Source organism: Suricata suricatta, chromosome 5, assembly GCF_006229205.1.
Source record: "Suricata suricatta isolate VVHF042 chromosome 5, meerkat_22Aug2017_6uvM2_HiC, whole genome shotgun sequence".
Classification (NCBI taxonomy): Eukaryota; Metazoa; Chordata; class Mammalia; order Carnivora; family Herpestidae; genus Suricata; species Suricata suricatta.
In genome coordinates, this window is record NC_043704.1 from 137,791,710 (window position 1) to 137,811,042 (window position 19,333).

Below are 19,333 nucleotides of genomic sequence, written 5' to 3' on the forward strand. Positions count from 1 at the left end.
TCTTTCACCTGCCTGTACCCACAGGTATCTGTTTCAGTTTGGCAAACACTTTTGCTTTTCCTCCAAAAGCTTTGGATCATTCACTCAGAAGGTTTAGCTGTCTAATTCAATTCAATCCTGCCCCGTTAAGGCCAAGATCTATTGCCAAATGAATGTTGCCAGGTTGGTAACATTCCAAAAGCCTTTTCTAGTTCTAATGAAATTGTATAACCTTTTAAAAGAATAGTAAGTTGCCTGTGGCTGTCACAAGCGAAGAATTTTATAATACAGAATCAAAAAACACAGAAGAGACATTTACACTGTTCAGAAGTCATCAGAGAGGGGAGCGCATCCCACAATGAATGCGTCAAAAGATCTTTTTAGATCCTTATTTAATCAATTATTTACATCAGAGAGACAACATCTGCCACTGAAGTATTTGTATTAAGAGCCAAAATAAAAGTTTCTGCACCCAGTTCTACCAATGGGGAAGGGGGTAGTGGGCATGGTGAAGGCTTCCATGTCAACAGCATGGTGTCCTAAAATTCAACTTAATTCTGACACTGTCTACCCAGAGATAGCATCAGATTCCATAGGTTAAGGACTCAGTCCCTCAAAATGGCCACTTACCTCTAATGTCAGCTGCCATTCAGACGCTTAGGTAGTTGAAAGACCAGGTTGTAACCTGTGCTTCTAACTAACCCATTATAGATTAGAGGTTCCAATGACCACCTTCTTGGGTTTGATTAATTTGCTAGAGTGGCACACAGTACTCAGAGAAATATTTTCCTTACTAGGGTACCAGTTTATTATAAAATGATACTCAGGAACAGCTTACATGGACGAGATATATCAGATAAGGCAAAAAGATTCCATGCTCTCTCCCGGCATGCCAACTCTCCTTAATTTCCATGTGTTCACTAACCCTGAAGCTCTCAGAACATCTCCCTGGCTTCAAGATTTTTATGGAGACTTCATTACATAGCCATGATTGATTAAGTTCTTGGTCACTGATTTCATCTACAACCCTTCTCCCCTCCCTAGAGGTCTAGGAGGGACTGAAAGTTCCAACCTTCTAATCACCTAATTGGTTCCCCAGGCAACCAGCCCCCATCTTCAGGTGTAGAACAAAAATCACCTTATTAGCATGACAAAAGGTGCCTTTTTGCTGTCATCACTAAGAAAATTCCAAGGGTTTTAGGAACCAGTGCCAGAAACAGGAAGAAGACCAAATACAGCTTTCTTACTATAAATCAAACTATCATACAAAGGATAGAGAAAGAATTGGGGATAGGAAGACCTTCTTGAAAAGGAGAACATCTTAGATACATAAGAGTTACCATAGAGAATTACAAACACAAGCATTAGCAAGAAAGATGTCCAGAAGAACATAGAGAAGGTTTAAATTTTGTGCAGAATGGAGGAAGGCAAACAGACAATGTTCGACTAGTATTCTGAGGTCAGCTGAACATGTAAACACATTTGTATTGAGACAACTTTAAAGCTAACGCTGTAATTAGTATGTGTCTGAACATTAAAGAAAGGGTAAAGTAAGCATAAAAGGAATGATTGAGGGATCTTGGAAATTAGATCTATAGAGGCAAAGTCTCTAGCAAACAAAGTCAAAATATGGAGTGTTACTAAAATGTTCAGACTTTTCAGGGAACAGTGGTCCCTTGACTACCAATAACTCAGACACTTTTGTTTCCTTTCAGTTAAAATACACGTGCAGTAGGTGCACATATTAACAATGGTTAATCTGTTACATTTTTATTATATGCCAGAAAATTACTTAATCCTCACAACAATACTCTTAGACGGGTGCTTTTATCATTTTCATTTCACAGATGAGCAAGTTGAGGCTTATAGAAGTGACATAACTTGCCACAGCCGCAGCCCCACAAGACTCCCGTATTTAAGTCTTTACCTACTCAAAATCGCAGTTCTTTTAGCAGCAGTCAATTAGATGTTTCCAGGACCAAATGAGCCAAATGACATGGAGTCCATCTGTGTGGCTCCACATTCACCCTTTTCTGTACATACCCAAGACCCCAGATGGATCTCTCATGAGATTTGCCTTAAACATTTTGAAACCATTGAACTTGATGGCTTCTAAGTTCATGCTAGTTGTCTGGAAGCCAGAGCGTGGTAGGAGTTGTAATGGGAGCAGTGGGGATAAGACAGAGGGAACTTGTGACTCAGTGTGCTTGGCACAGTTCTGACACTCAATGGGGGGTAGAGATTCCTTAGCAAATCTGTCAGTGTGGGCAGAACCAGTCCATCCAACAGGAATCCTAACCATAGTGGAAACAGCCCTAGGATACTTCCTAGAGAGGGCAGAGAATTCCAGACCTTGTCCCTTTTTTCTCCACATTGTGGCCTCTAACAGCTGATTTTATTTTCCTTTTTAGGCCTCTAATAGCATATGAGGTGAATGGATAAGACTATAACCTCTAAAAACCCCTAAGAAATCTCTGATTCCATGAAAGCTCAAGTAGGATGAAAAGGGAGCTGTGTTATTCGAAGCAAATGTTCATGGTTCAATGTCAGCAAATGGTGTCTGTAACATGTTGCTGATGCAGGTAAGGAAAATACCAATTCCTTACCCATGTCCGTCCCCTTACATCTTGCGTATGGAACTGTGTGGATCCAGAGATTAAGAGACTCCTTATAAACAGTGTGTCTTTGCAATTTTCAGAGGTTGATTTGCCTGTTTTTCTTGTTTCCCCGCGTAGGTGTCAGTGTTGGGTAATGGTTAGAACATGACATTTGTAGCCACGTGAACCGTGTTTTAGTTCTTGGTTCTGTCACTTACTAATTGTGTGACCTTGGGAGAGTTCAAATAGTGAAAACCAATCCCTTTGTGCCAATTGATAAATCTGTAAGTCAGAAAGTTGATATCTGTTACCTGAAAATGTTTATTAAATATGATGTTGTACACCACATTAGTTAGGACTTTTCAGTTGAAAATGGCAGAAGCTGAGCTCAAACTTGACTTAATTAAAAAAGATATTTTTTATTACCTTTTGTAAATTAAACATCTAAGACCAGTCTCAGTTCAAACATAGATAGATCCAGGTGCTTAAAGAGTTTCATCACAATCTTTCCCCAGTTTCAGGTTTGCTTTGTCACTCAAACTTTCCATGCAACCTCTTATCAAGAGGAAGTAAGGGTGGCCAATGAGTTTCTTAATTTCCTGCCTTGGATCTCATTTGCATTCCTGAAACACTCATGGTGGTTAGAAGGATGGGGGTTCAATGATTGGCTAAGTACACCAGGACATACTTAGACACGCTGGCTTATAGGCACCTTAAAGATTATCTTTGGATTCATGCTATATGATAGTTCTTCTTGAGCAAAACTTTGAAAGATTTCTATTGAAAAAACCCTTTGAGCTATTTCAGAGTTTGATTTGTCACTTAGCTACTTTATGAGGAATCATTTCATTAATTAGAGCCAGGCAGAAAATTTACTCTGAATCTTGGTTGAAGAGCTTAAAATACGAGGCTTTTGTTATACGCTGCTCCTAGAAGCCGAGAGTGGGGTCTGACCTCAAAGCACATTAATCAAGGGTGCAGGAGAAGTGATTTCACCAAAGGGATACTAGGCTGCATTTACCAGAGGTGGGAAACAGATGCTAGGAAGGCAAGAATAAACTGTACTCAATGGTTATCGTAACATGAAACACACAGAGTGTGATACAGTTTACATCTACAAAATATTTGACATATGTTTTTGAATACCTATTACCGATAAGGCATTGTCCCAGATAACAGAGAGTCCTCAAGAAGCTTAGGGCTTAGTAGAGAGAGGAGGGAATACAGAGAGTAGACAGGTGATTTTGCTTCTGTTAAGCCATCTGTAGCTGGACCAGAAGAAGTTCCTATGGGAACTATGTCAGAGCAGTAACTCCAGTCTTGAGATAGAAAGTAACTTTCCAGAAGAGGAGCCATCTATACTGAGACCCTGGGGAATGGTAGGAGTTAGATGAAAGTGGGCACTCCTCTAAGTCTTTGTCCACAGTCTTCTTGAGCTCGAAGGTTATCATTTTTGTAAGACTAGCAAAGATTAGACATCTTCAAACCTGCTTGAAGGCTGTTGAATTCAAAAGAGGGATGTAGGACAGCTGGCTGAAGCATTTTGTCAAAATTTCAAAAATCTACTCTCAATAGGATAGGAAAAAGTCCTTGGTATGGTATTCATTTTGGAGACACCATGCAAAGAACATTTTTAAAGACCACCATCATAGTAAACCTCCCAAACAGTATTTATTTTGGATGGTAAGCAAAATAAAGATTTAAGTAAATGAGCAGAGTAAGATTTATTTCCAAAAATGAGGTAAGGAAGCATGAGACTTTCTGGAATAATGGATATAGCCAAGGCTCTTAACATCTTAGATGGAATCACTCAATGTGAGTGATAATAAAAGTAATACCTGGCTCAAGTAGTAGGCATTTGAAGCAGGAGAAATTCAGGCAGAGCTAGGGTGGGAATATGAAGACCAAGGACAGGTCTAATCCAGGGCAAGTAGAAAGTTGGAGAGGAGAGGAATGAATGTCTGTGTGTATCCATGATTTTACAGACCTTGGCTAAAGTAAGCATTGGATTGGCCAAGGGACCTCAAACCATTGTGTCCTAGTATCCCATGCTTCAGAAAATCCATGTTTCCAAAAATTTACTGTAAGTTTTAGAATCTGACTCAACATGTCTTATAGTAACCTAAATAGGAAAATCGATTTGTTATAAGGATCCTGGATAGTTTCAGAGTGAGAACACATTGGAAAACCAGACCTCAACAAAAGAAAAATTCCAGGGTGGTTTCTGAAATTATTAGTTGTCAAAGTGTGGTCCACAAATCAGCAATATCAGTATCACTTTGAAACTTGTTAGAATTGCAAATTCTCATGATTACATCAAATCTACTGAACCAGATGTTCTAGGGGCAGGGCCCAGAGATATGCATTAAAACACGATCTCTATGTAATTCTGACAAGCCTAAATTGGAAAAGCACTGCTTGAGATCTTAGAATGAAAACATCCTTAGCTATCTCTCTAGGGCTGCTCTTGGATGAATCATCTCTAAATACTTTGTCTTTAGATGTTTTTATTCAAGGAGCAAATTCTAAAATATAGAATGTGATTGACCACCTCTGGTCATGTACCCATTCATGAATCTGGCAGTACACCTTGGTGATATGCTTGCAAAACCCCTCCCCTAACCACTGGAACCACATGAAAGGAGAAAGGGAAATCTTCCTGAGGAAAAGTAAGATATTTTAAAGAACCAAAGAACCAACACAAAGACAAATAATCCAGTTAAAAATGAACAGAAGACATGAACAGACATTTTCCAAAGAGACATACAGATGACCAATATAGACATGAAAAGATGCTCAACATCACTCATCATCAGGGAAATACATATCAAAACTGCAATGAGCTGTCACTTCACACCTGTCAGAATGGCTGAAGTCAAAAACACAAGAAACAAGTGTTGAATAGGATATAGAGAAAAGAAACCCTCATCCACAGTTGGCAGGGATGCAAATTGGTACAGCCACTATGGAAAACAGTATGTAGAGTCCTCACAAAATTAAAAATAGAATTGTTATAATATCCAGTAATTCTACTACTGGGTATTTATCCAAACTATATGAAGACACTAGTTTGAAAACATATGTACACTTCTATATTTATTGCAGCATTATTTATAATAGCCAAGATATGGAAGCAACTCAAATGTCCACTGATAGGTGAGGTAAATTTTACACACACACACTCATGCACAAAAAATGAAATATTACTTAGCCATCATTAGAATGAAGTCTTATCATTTGCAACAACATGGATGGATCTAAAAAGTATAATTCTAAGTGAAATAAGTTAAAGAAAGACAAATAAAACAAGTGAGCAAGTGCCGGAGTCCAGCTCTAGCAGGTCCAGGGTTCCCCTGAAGGATAACGGTGTAGACCAGAGAGTGAGAGAGCCTTGAGTTTCATTCTGATCACCAGACGGGCACCCCTGCCCACCTGGCAGGTGTCTCTACAATTCTGGCAGGCATTTCTGCCCTGTCTGGTTCTCAAGCTTTGTTTATGGCAAAAGGTACAAGGACCAGAAAGAGCAGTAAATGATTTCTCATAGATAAGTTTTACAAATTTTCAAGACATGGGTTCTGCAGAAGTTACAATTCTAGTAGTAATGATTGTCATAAAATACTTAGCTATAGGCACTCATGGTGTCATAGGTATTTTTTACAAAACCTCAGGTCTAGCCTTAAGGAAGCAACCTTTAACTAAGAGGCAAACAGCATTGTTTAGTAAAGGTCAGTTTTTATGAGTAAGGGTCATTAGGCTGTTTATAACCCTAAGAGAAAGTTTCCAGAAAATCAGGTTCTCAGGAGACATAATGCCTGCTCTCACAGTCCCAAAGATGATTGATACGTTTTATTGCAGTTGTGACTTTTACAAAAGCATTCAGGCCCTGAAGATAGTCAGTTATTAGTTAATTGCTTAGGGGAAAATTATATGTTGCATTAGGGTGTATCTAGTTTACTCATCTTTTCCCTGACCAGGTGCAATCATGCCTCAGGGACAGGGCAGGGGGACAGGCCTCTCCTGACACTAATCAGCAAAGCACTCTGAGGTTTGGTGCTCAAGCAGAAATGAATGTTTCAAGAGGGTAGATTTTGGGAGCTATCTGGGGGCAAGAGACCGTGCAAACTTGCCGTACCCTCTCCAGGAATTTTCACTCTACTGGTGAGTTCAAATAGCTCCCAACAGTAAGAGGAAAAAATGAGAGAGACAAATCAAGAAACAGACCCTGGGGGCACCTCAGTGGCTTGTTCAGTTGAGTGTCTGACGTAGGCTCAGGTCATGATCTCATAATTTGTGTGTTTGAGCCAAGTATTGAGCTCTCTGCTGTCAGGATGGAGCCTGCTTCAGATCCTCTGTCCCCCTATCTCTCTGTACCTCCCCTGCTCACACTATCTCTCAAAAATAAATAATAATAAACATTAAAAAAAGAAACAGACTCTTAATTCTAGAGAACAAACTGATCATTACTAGAGGGGATGTGGATGTGGAGTTGGATAAATAGGTGATGGAGACTCTTATGATGAGCACTGAGTAATAGAATTGTTGAATCTATATTTTATACTTGCAACTAATATACCACCATATGTTAAAAAATTTTAAATAAACAAGAAAAGGAATTTTAGCCCATCAGCAGATACACAAGAAATAGAATTTCGAGGGGTGGCATGTGGGGTGGAATTAGTTTCTTGCCAAAGAGATTTTTTTGCCACATAATAATATAAATTATAAAATCAAGAATTCCCGAGAGAACAGGGGGGTTAGTATTTCTTTTTTCTCTCACTGTAATTATTTCAAGTGCTTAAAATGACTAATTTTATGTTTTTGATGATATTAATGAGTCATTTTATCCAAGTTGGAAAAGAAAATGGTAGAAAGAGCCACTGCCTGTAGATTGAGCTTGGACATGTATTTCTCACCATCAAAGATGATCTTGTACTTTGAAGTGAATATCATAGAACCCTAGTGAATAAGACATGGACAGAAACTAGCAATCATCTAGTCCAGTTGTCCCATTTTGGAGATGAAAATGTTGATGTCAAGAGGTTTTATAGACTTCCTCAAAAATCACATGAATAATCCTGATTTCATGGGATGCTGTATTTGATTGGAAGTGAATCCAATGTCTATTTTCATTTCTCTGATGAACTAAGAGAAAACTAATCATCCGTTGGCAATGTCTCTTAAGAGACCTGGCTTTGGGCAATCTTACCTTTTTTCCCCTTTCAGTAGCATTCATTTTTGATACAGATGATTGATACTGGCTCCAGCCAGCCAGCCTGTATTTAGCCATTTACTCTTTATTATAAAATTAATACTTCCTCAGGAGCTAATCATATAAAGATGAACAGACATAGACCTTACTCTTTGGCTTGGATCTAGGCCTAGAACCTATGTTTTCTGACTTCTAGTTTAAGGACCACACTTCTTACATAAGAAATAAACCAGAAGACACTGACTGTGGAGATATTATGGGGACATGAGCCAAAAGCTTGACTTTGCCTTGGCATGGCCTTCTGCCTCTTGCAGTTTTTCTTTCCATTTTAATTGTGCCTAGTGCAATGGGTTAGTTTTCTATACTGAGTTACTGGAATGAAAATTTTGGTGAGGATAGATAAAAAAAATAAACAAATAAAACTACCTAGGGAAATTCTACCGTCTTGTCCTAGAAAGAAAGGAATGGAAGTGATCTTTTTTTTTTTTAATTTTATTCTTTAAAATTTTTTTAGCATTTATTTATTTTTGAAAGACAGAGACAGAGCACAAATAGGAGAGGGGCAGAGAGAAAGGGAGACACAGAATCCAAAGCAGGCTCCAGGTTCTGAGCTGTCAGCACAGAGCTGGACACAGGGCTCAAACTCACAAAATGCGAGACCATGACCTGAACTGAAGTCAGATGCTTAACTGACTGAGGCACCAGGCCCCCTGGAAGTGATTTCTTTTAGAACTACTCCTTAATGTTTTCTGAAATAACAAATGCTCTATCTTATATTGCACTTAAAAACTCAACCCTGAATGTCTCTAAAGATTTTGAGAGTTGGGAGTTCTGTGCGGAAGCAGTGGTATTGCTTGGATCACAGCAAAAGGATTGACTCAATTGTGGTCCCCAGAATCTTAGATCTTAGAACTGCTATACTTCCACTCAAGTTCTTCATCCTGCTCTCCGCCACCAAACACAGTCTATAGAAATTGATCCTATACTATATGGATCCTATATATGGAAGAAAATAGGGTAGCCACACTAGTCTTTTGTCCATTCTTTGAAAATAATAAAGTCATAGTTCCTATCTCAGGAATTTTACATGTGCTATTCTCTCTGCCTGGTAGGCCCTTAAGTCTTCACAAGGCTTCATTCTTAACTCAAAGATTACCCACTTAAAGAAGATTCTCTGACCACTGCCCTTAAAGTGAGCATAAACTCACTGGGATAGACTGATTTAAAAAATAAAAGCAAATTTTTATCACTTTCTGTGTCCAAAGCTCTTAACTTGCAGCCTCTCCCATCAAGAGGCAGAATCTTACAGATTTAATCTGGCCAGTTGAATGAAACTAAAGCAGCATGAGAGGAAGCATGTCCTGCTGGAGGATGACAGCTCATGTGGAACAAAGCCGAGTTGTCTCAGTGTAGATCAGCTGATCTCTATACACGTAAGAGACTCAAGCCATGATCAGTAGGGCCACTGAGCCAACACGCAGATGACCACTGATACATGACTGAGACTGGTTGAGTCTAGCAGAACTCCCCAACTGGTCTATATCAATAATAAATGCTTGCTTTTTAAGTCACTCCATTTTGAATTAATTAGTTACAAAGCAATAGCCAACTGGTATATTCACCCCTTTATAGTTCTTATCACTATCTAAAGTGTCATGTATATGTTTTCATTTTTTGGCTCTACTGCTATAAGGCAAACCCTTGGTTGGCCCCAATAACCCAACATCCAAATTAATACATAATAATTGCTCAATGAATATTTGTTAACAGGGTAAATAAAAGGCAAGTAACATTCAAGCACCACTGTATGTAAGGTACTTTGTTTTTCTCTCTCTTATTTTAATCTTCCCAAGAGTCCTGTGAGGAAGAGATTATTATTGCTAGTTTTCAAATGAAAAGCAAAAAAATTAAATAACATGTATAAGTCAAAAAGTTATTTAAAAAATTAGAGTTTACTACATGTATATGTAACATCCATGGGCTGATCAAACTGTTTATTGGTGTTAGAAAACATACATTGTACAGGGACACTCTAATATTTTCTGTTGCTATTAATTTTAATAGTATATAAGTATAAAATCCTGTTTTTAAAGATACTTAAGAACTAAGTAATACAAACTAAAAAGGAGTCATAAATGCAAATTAATTGTATAAACCAACACTTTACATTTACTGACTCAATCAACAAGTGCATATTCTGACATATTGACTGTGTCCACTGTCAAGCAGTACAACCCATGGGTGGGGGGCCCCCGGAACCGCTGTTTTCTGTTAGAAAACCTTATCACAAGGGAAGCCCTCGGAACCCTTGTGTCCTGCTGAAGGGTGGAATCTCAGGTCCTCACTCTTTCAGGTTAAATGCAGCTTCTCTCCTCTCACAGATGTGAACCAGAGAGTCAGGCCAAACCTTAGGAGTTAGAATGGTGAGAACAGGGAATAATCTCAGTCACACTAAGAAACCAATTTTCTGTAACCTCATTGGGAATTGGGGTTATAGGTGGTATTTTGGAGGCAGAAACGTAGCAGGTTATAGAGAGTTTTATTTTTTTTAACATTGGTATATAATTTCCACAGTAAATGGAACACCTTTGAAAAGTAGTTGCTACAGTAAGAACAATAAGCTAGGAACTAAGCTGCTATGGGCCAGAGAACTGAGTGCTTGAATTTGGGGATCTTGCTTAACCTTCACCAACACCCCATCAGGCCTGCGATTGTAACTATACCTTTTACACTGCAGTAAATGGAGGCTCAGAGAGGTTGCTTGGCCCAAGTTTGCACAGCCTTGCCAATGTCAATCTAGTAATTTCTTTCCCTTTATCTCAAATGGGTGCTGCAGAATTTGCAGCACTTAGATGGTTCTCTGTAAATACTCAAATTCTTTTGACACCTTCTTTCACTTTATGTATAGTTTTTGAAAAAATACCCATCTGCAACAATAAAGGCATTTCACTTTTATGATGGCTACTTACCATATGAATAATAGAATTTATGCAAATTCTGAGTTAGAATGTGTGCCTAGTAATATAGAATGTGAAATGTCATGCTAATAGAATAAATACTCATCAGAACTAGCACCTTTCAGAGCTGTTGTCTACTAGAAAATATCCCCTTCAGGACAAAAATAATACTCTCATTGGCTCTCATATTATTCTCACATTCAAATAAATCTGACTTTGCTATATAGTTTTCATTTAAAGTTGCTTTATCCTATTTAAAAACATAGCCATTCATTTCTGTTTGCCCAGGAGGAAATAGAAAACAAAGACAAATATCAAGTCAGCTAAGCATTTTTGGGGGGCCATATGGTTATTTTAAACAGATATTTGGTTTGAAGAATGGGTAGCATTTGAATCCATTCCTATTTTTCTTCTAACTGCTTTTCCTTGCCAACAGAGTAGAATCTAAACTTACTCATATTTATCCTCCAGCACTGATGATTTCCTGGATTCTTTGCTGTTTGGCTTTGATGGCATTGTCTGCAGCCCCAGGAGGTCCTGTTGCAGAGGAGAAATCTAGGGTATAAGTCAGTTTGATGTGAGGTTTCTGTTTCTCCAATTCAGCAAATCATTAGCCAAGAGTTTTTCCCTGATTAATTAGCTATTCTTTTGGTTTCTTCTCTCCTGATGATCACTGACTGTTTTCCAGCAGCCATGGACCACAGCTCTAAAATAAACAGGGAGATAAATGAGTGTGTTCACATGTATCAGCTTCAAGAATGCCCCTTTCATGTCAATGGAATGTGGGTTGGAATGGCTAAAAGATTGAATTCAATTTTTGCTTTAATCCTGATAAAAATCAAACAAAGTTTAAATATTTTAAACTGAAGAATCAGGGCAAGATGGGGAGAAATGCATTGTGTGTTTTTGTGAAATCAGGTCAAAATGCAGCATTGTTGCAAATAAGGGAAACAGATATGGACAAGTTGTCCTCAGATGTTTCTGTGAGATTACAAACATCAGTAACAGGCAGCGAGACAAACAGAGCAATTGGAAGTATGGAGACATTACTGTTCCCAAACAAACTCTGTGCAATTACAAGCCTAGAGAACACCCACAGAGCTCTCAAAAGGGCTACTAAAGAAGGCAACACTGCTAACTCTAAGCAAGCAACAATAGGAAAGGAAAAACCCAGCTGGGCTGAGCTTGCCCTTCTTAGCTGGCACCAGAATAGTGTTGCTTGAAGAAAACAACATGAAGCCTGGCAGTCAGAGAGCCACAAATAGAAGCTGAACTGTAGCAAGTGGTGGAGAAAAGACATAGTCTTTATCTCTTAAAGAAACTTTACAATGTTATTAATGATATGTATTATGTCAAAACAATCTCTGGCTAGCCAGTGTAGAAGTTGACTCTGTATCTGTGCATACAGCAGGATGTCCTCTAAAGCGCTGGCATTTCTTGGTAGGCTAATCCCTGTGACTGCGGGTTTACATCTAGCCTTAGATGTGTGAAGACGTTTCAAGATCTTGCTGATTTTCTGAGTCCTAGAGCAGAGCTTCTCAAACTTGATAGTGTGCACAAATATAATAATTGTAATAACTGAGGACTTGTTAAAATGCAAGGTCTGTGTGCCCTTCGTGTTGTGTTTTGGCTGCTCTATCCATCAGGCCAGTCATCTGCAGAGGCTCTCTTTGTCTCCTGTGGGTAGTGCTTCTTTCATCTCTGGGCTGAACACAGAGTGTTTTAACCAGCTGTGCTCCGTCTGCTTGTGGAATGAGACCTGACACCAACTCCACCAGAACTGAGGCCCTGTGGAACTCTGGTCAGGAGATGTGGTGTGGACAGGGGTTTTCCCTGATCTTCTGGGGGAGGGTCTTGCTGTACTGAGACTCAGGCAAGCTTGACTGAGAAGGGCAGTCCCACCAGAGTGCAAGAATATGGGACTTGGTATAAGCATGTTGGGCATCCAATGTCTGCAATGACTGTCTCTCACAGGTGGCCCTGTGTTTACTCTGAAGGGCGAGGGAGGGGCATGGCACCAGCCAGCTCCTTTGTTGCTAGAGATGCATCACCGTAAATGTTACCTCTCAGGAAAGCTCTCTGAAAAGAGCAACAATCTTCCCTTACACTGAGGGTGCCTTCTTCAAATCACTCTTTCCATGCCACCTGCCCTCGGTTGTTTGCCTGCCTTCTCATTAGTAGCAGTGCAGTATCCTCTAGGGGCTATCACAGCCAAGCCCGCTGACCTTTAAAACTCCAGGCCTTACACCCTTCTGGTTGCCAGAACTCACAAAATTTAGACCCTCTCATCTTCCAAGACAATTGCTTTGGGGAAACATTCTCCTTGTACCTTCCCCTGTATTTGTTTCTCTCTCTCTCTCCTCCCCCCTTCTTTGCAACCACATCTCCCTCCCCTCCACAGCACCTGCAATCCATTTCTCCCCAATGTTTCCACAGTTCTACCTTCTTTCATGTGGCCTTTTTTCCTCACTTTAGTTATGCAGGGTTTTTTCTGTCAGTTTTCAGGTTGATTTCTGGAATATTTATGATTTGATAGTTATCTAGTTATAGTCATGGGGCAAGATTAGCCTAGGGTCCCCCAACTCTACTGCATGTAGCACAGACCAGAGACACTCCCTGAAACACCAGGCCCTGGGCACTACATGACCTCTTCTTTTAAAGTTATTACTTTCAAAAGGAGACATAACTGGCTTTTCTAACACAGAGTAGAAGGCAGAGACTTAGACAAAATGCCAAGATGAAGGAATTTCTTCCAAAGGAGAGAACAAGATAAGGTCACTGCCAGACATCTAAATGAAACAGATATAAGTAACATACCTGATGGAGAATTTAAAGGGATAACAATAAGAATACTCATTAGACTTAAAAAAAAGAATAGACGACATCAGTGAGACACTTACTAAAGAGATAAGTGCTTAAAAAGAATCTATCAGAGATGATGGATGCAATAACCGAGATTAGAATCATATTTGATGTCTTGAGTGGGCTGGACGAAGCAGAGGGCCAAATTAATGACTTAGAAGACAAAATAATGGAAAATAATGAAGCCAAACAGAAGAGAGAAAGAAGAATTATGCAACATCAGCATTGACTCAGGGAACTCCGTGACTCCATCAAACATAATAACATTCCTATTTTCAGAGTCCTAAATGAAGAAGAGAGAGAAAAGTCACAAATTTTATTTCAAAAAATAATTTTAGAAAATTTCCTTAATCTGAGGAAGGAAACAGACATAAGACCTAGGAGACACATAGAATTCCCATCAAAATCAACAAATCAGGACATTTTATAATTAGATTTGCTAGATATAATGATAAAGAAAAAAATATTAAAAGTGGCAAGACAAATGAAGTCCTTAACTTATAAGGGAGAACCTATAAAGCTGGCTAGAGATTTCTCAACAGAAACTTGGCAAGCCAGAAAGGATGAGCATGACATATTCAAAGTGCTGAATGGGAAAAATCTGCAGCCAACAATACTCTGTCCAGTGAGTCTGTCATTCAGAATAGAAGGAGGGATAATTTCCTAGATAAACAAAAATGAAAGGTGTTCATGACCACTAAACTATCCCTGCAAGAAATATTGAAGGGGACTCTTTGAGTGCAAAGGAGAGACCAAAAGGGACAAAGACAAGGAAGGATCAGAGGAAATCTCCATAAAAAAAACAACAAAACAAGTAACAGAATGGCACTAAATACATATCTATCAATAATTACTTTGAATGTAAATGAAATAGACAATCAACAAAACATAGTGTGTTAGAACTGATTAAAAAAAAAAGACCCATCTATATGCTGCCTTCAAGAAACTCATTTTAGACCTCCAGGCACTTGCCAATTGAAAGTGAGGGAGTAGAGAAACATTTCTCACCAAAATGGATGTCAAAGGAAAGCTTGAATAGCAATACTAATATTGGACAAATTAGATTTTATTTTATTTTTTTTTAAATATATATTTTTAATATTTTATTTATTTTTGATACAGAGAGAGACAGAGCATGAGAGGGGGAGGGGCAGAGAGAGAAGGAGACACAGAACCGGAAGCAGGCTCCAGGCTCTGAGCTAGCTTTCAGCACAGAGCCTGACGCGGGGCTCGAACCCACAAACGTGAGATCTGACCTGAGCCGAAGCCGGAGGCTTAACCGACTGAGCCACCCAGGCGCCCCTGGACAAATTAGATTTTAAAACAAAGACTGTAACAAGAGACACAGAAGGGAATTATATAATCATAAAGAGGACAATTCAGCAAGAAGATATAACAATTGTCAATATTTATGCACTCAACATTGAAGCACTCAGATATGTAAAACAGTTAATAACAAACATAAAGGAACTAATTGATACTAATACAATAATAGTAGGTGACTTTAACACCCCATTAAAGCAATGGGCAGTTTATCTAAACATGAAATAAACAAGGAAGCAGTGGTTTTGATTGACACACTGTGCCAGATGGCCTTAACAGATATATCCAAAACATTCTATCCTAAAACAGCAGGATACACATTCTTTTCAAGTGAACATTCTCCAGAAGAGATCACACATTAGGTCAAAAGAGGCCTCAATAAATACAAAAAGATTGAAATCATACCACGTACTTTTTCTGACCACAGTGCTATGAAACTAGAAGTCAACCACAAGACAAAATCTGGGAAATCACAATACATGGAAGTTAAACGTTCTACTAAACAATGAATGGGTAGACCTGTAAATTAAAGGAGAAAGTAAAAAGTACATGAACATAAATGAAAATGAAAACATGATGGTCCAAAATCTTTGGGATGCAGCAAAAGTGTTCTTAAGAGGGGAGTATATAGGTCTTCATGAAGAAGAATGCAAATCTCAAATAAACAATCTAACCTTACACCTAAGGAAGCTAGAAAAAGAACAACAAACAAAGTCTAGAGCCAGAAGAAGGAAGGAAATAAAGATTAGGGCAGAAATAAATGATACGAACTAAAACACAAAAAACAAAAAAACCCACAATAGAATAGATCAATGAAACCAGGAGCTGGTTCTTTAAAAAAAAAAAAAAGAATGAAATTGATAAACTTCTATCTAGACTTATCAAAAAGAAAAGAGAAAGGAACTAAATAAATAAAATCACAAATGAGAGGGGAGAAATAGCAGCCAATACCACAGAAATGCAAATAATTATAAGAAATATTATGAAAAAATGTATGTCAACAAATTGGACAATCTAAAAGAAATGTATAAATTTCTAGAAACATATAAATTACCAAAAATGAAGCAGGAAGAAATAGAAAACTTGAACAGACTGATAACCAGGAAAGAAAATGAATCAGTAACCAAGAATCTCCCAATAAACAAAAATCCAGGGCCAGATGGCTTCCCTAGGGAAATACTACCAAATATTTAGAGTTAATACCAATTCTTCTCAAACTATTTTAAAAAGTAGAAAAGGAAGGAAAACTTCCAAATTCATTCTATGAGGCCAGCAGTACTATGATACCAGAACTAGATAAATACTCCTCTGAAAGAGAGAACCACAGGCCAGTATCCCTGATGAACACTTAAGCAAAAATTCTCCATAAAATATGAGCAAAATGAATCCAACAATACATTAAACAAATCAGTCACCACAATTAAGTGGGACACACTCCTTCTTTGCAACGATGGTTTAATACTCACAAATGAATCAACATGATACATCATATCAAAAAGAGAAAGCATAAAGCCATAAACCCCATTTGAATAGATGGACAAAAAGCATTTGACAAACTACAGCATCTATTCATGATAAAAACCCTCAACAAAGCAGGTTTAGAGGGAACACACGTCAACATAACAAAGGCTATATATGAAAAACCCACAGCTAATATCATCCTCCGTGGCAAAAAACTGAGCGGCTTCCATCTGTGGTCAGGAAAAACACAGGGATGTTCATTCTCACCACTGTTACTTAGCATAGTACTGGAAGTCCTAGCCACAGCAATCAGGCAACAAAAAGAAAGAAAAGGTAAAAGGCAAAGAAGAAGTTAAACTTTCATTATTTGTAGATGACAGGATACTCTATATAGAAAACCTGAAAGACTCCACCAAAATACTGCTGGAACTGATAAATGAATATAGCTAAGTCTCTGGATACAAAATAAATGTACAGAAACCTGCTGCATTTTTATACACCAATAATGAAGCAACAGAAAGAGAAATTCAGGAATCAATCCCATTTACATTTGTACCCCAAATAATAAGATACCTTGTAACAAACCAATTATAGAGGTGAAAGACCTAGACTCTGAAAACTATGAAACACTGATGACAGAAATTGAAGAAGACACAATGTAATAGAAAGAGAGGAATGCTCATTGAACGGAAGAACAAATATTGTCAAAATGTCTATATTACCCAAGGCAATCTACACATTTACTGCAATCCCTATCAAAATACCAAAAGCATTTTTCACAAAGCTAAAACAAACAATTCTAAATTTTGTATGGAGCCACAAAAGACCCTGAACAGCCAAAGCAATCTTGAAAAAGAAAAAAGCTGTAGCCATCAAAATACTACGGTACCAGCATAAAATGAGACAGAAATATAACAAAACTGAATAGGAAACCGAGAAATGAGCCCACAATTATATGATCAATTACTCTTCAGCAAGGGAGGAAAGGAAAGAATATGCAGTAGGAAAAAGACAATCCCTTCAACAAATGATGTTAGGAAAACTGGACAGCAACATGCAAAAGAATGAAACTGATCTACTTTCTTATACCAAACACGAAAATAAATTGAAAATGGATTAAAGACCTAAATGTGAAACCTGAAACCATAAAAATCCTGGGGGAGAACACAAGCAGTAGCCTCTTTGATATCAGCCTTAGCAACTTCTTTCCAGATATGTCTCCTGAGGCAAGAGAAATCAAAGCAAAAATAAACTATTGAGACTTCATTAAAATAGCTTCCACACAGCAAAGGAAACAACAAAACTAAAAAGGTAACCTATGAAGTGGGAAAGGATATTTGTAAGTGACAGAACTGACAAAGGCTATTATCCAAAATATATAAAGAACAGATACAATTCAATACTCTAAAAACAAATAACCCAATTAAAAGTGGGCAAAAGATATGAACAGACGTCTCTCCAAAAATTGCGTACAGATAGATGGCCAACAGACGCATGAAAAGAAGCTCAACATCACTCATCATCAGGGAAATACAAATCAAATCTACAATGTGATATCACCTTTAACCTGTCAGAATGGCTAGAATTAGCAACACAAAAACAGCAGGTGCTGGTGAGGATGTGGAGAAAGGAGAACTCTGTTACACTGTTGATAGGAGTGCAAACTGGTGCAGCCACTCTGGAAAACAGGGTGGTGTTTCCTCACAAAGTTGAAAATACAACTACCCTACAATCCATCAATTGCACTATTGGGTGTTTACCCAAAGAATACGAAAATACTAATTCGAAGGGATCCATGCACCCTGATATTCAGAGCAGCATTATCTACAGTTGCCAAATTATAGAAGTGTCCATCAATAGATGAATGGATGAAGAAGAGGTGGTATAGATGTACAATGGAATGTTACTCAGCCATTAAGAGAATGAAATCTTGTCATTTGCATGGGTGGAGCCAGAGAGTATTATGCTAAGCAACTCTAGTCAGGTAATGGGGACTAAGGAGCACACTGTGTTGATTACTGGGTGTCTCATGGAAGTATTGAATCGCTATATTGTACACCTATAACAATACTATACTGTATGTTAACTCACTGGAATTTAAATTTAAAAACAATTTTTAATGCACGTTCTCATTCAGCAGGTCTGGGGTGAAGCCCCAGGTTTTGCATTTCTAGCCATTCTCAGGCGATTCTGATGCTGCTGGCCTATAGTGACAAGTGGGGAGGGCAGGTTTGAACAAATTAGATTACATACTCAGGGTATGGTAGGATAAGATGAGGGACTTTAATCAGCATTGAATGTATCTATTGCAATATGAGATAGAAAAGGCTCAGGCTTACTTGTAGAAGATTCTGCCCCCTGCCCCCCTGCACTAGGCATAGAAGTTACACAGTAGCAGAATTTGGTTAGATACTAGTATCTTTGTGTCAGAAGAGACCTCAGAGATCAAGAAGGTAAGCCTCTTGACTTCCCAGCTAGTGCTGCTTCCACAGTCCAAAGAGTTCCCACTGCATGTCAGGATCACTGTAGCAAACTCTCCCATCACATGTATTAGTTTCCCATGGCTGCTATAACAAATTATCACGTGTTCGTTTAAAACAACAAAAACGTATCCTTTGACCATCCTGTAGAACAGAATTGCAAAATTCTTATTACTGGGCTGAAATCGAGGTGTCTACCTTGAGAGAGGAGACCCAGGCTTTCTCCAGAGGCTCTATGGGAGAATCCACTCCTTGCCTCTTCCAGCTTCTGGGAGCAGCCATTTTTCTGTTGTTTGTAGCCACACCGCTCCAGTCTTCAGAGCCAGTATCTTCAAATTTCTTTCTGCTCTTTCTTCATATTTCCTTCTCCTGTGTGTGACTGTGTGGCATCTATGTCTGTATTTTTCAAATAAAGACACTTGTGATTGCATTTAGGGCCCACCCATTTATCCACTATGGTCTCCC

At 38.5% G+C, this 19,333-nt stretch overlaps 1 long non-coding RNA gene across 1 annotated transcript in view; it reads left to right on the top strand.

Annotated features, from left to right (window-relative positions):
• The first annotated feature begins 2,394 nt into the window (after positions 1-2,394).
• The window catches only part of LOC115292872, a 35,851-nt gene continuing 18,912 nt past the window's right edge, over positions 2,395-19,333 (top strand). The window contains exon 1 of the long non-coding RNA XR_003909187.1: positions 2,395-2,561. This is a non-coding gene — a long non-coding RNA (uncharacterized LOC115292872). The remainder of the gene's footprint in view (positions 2,562-19,333) is intronic.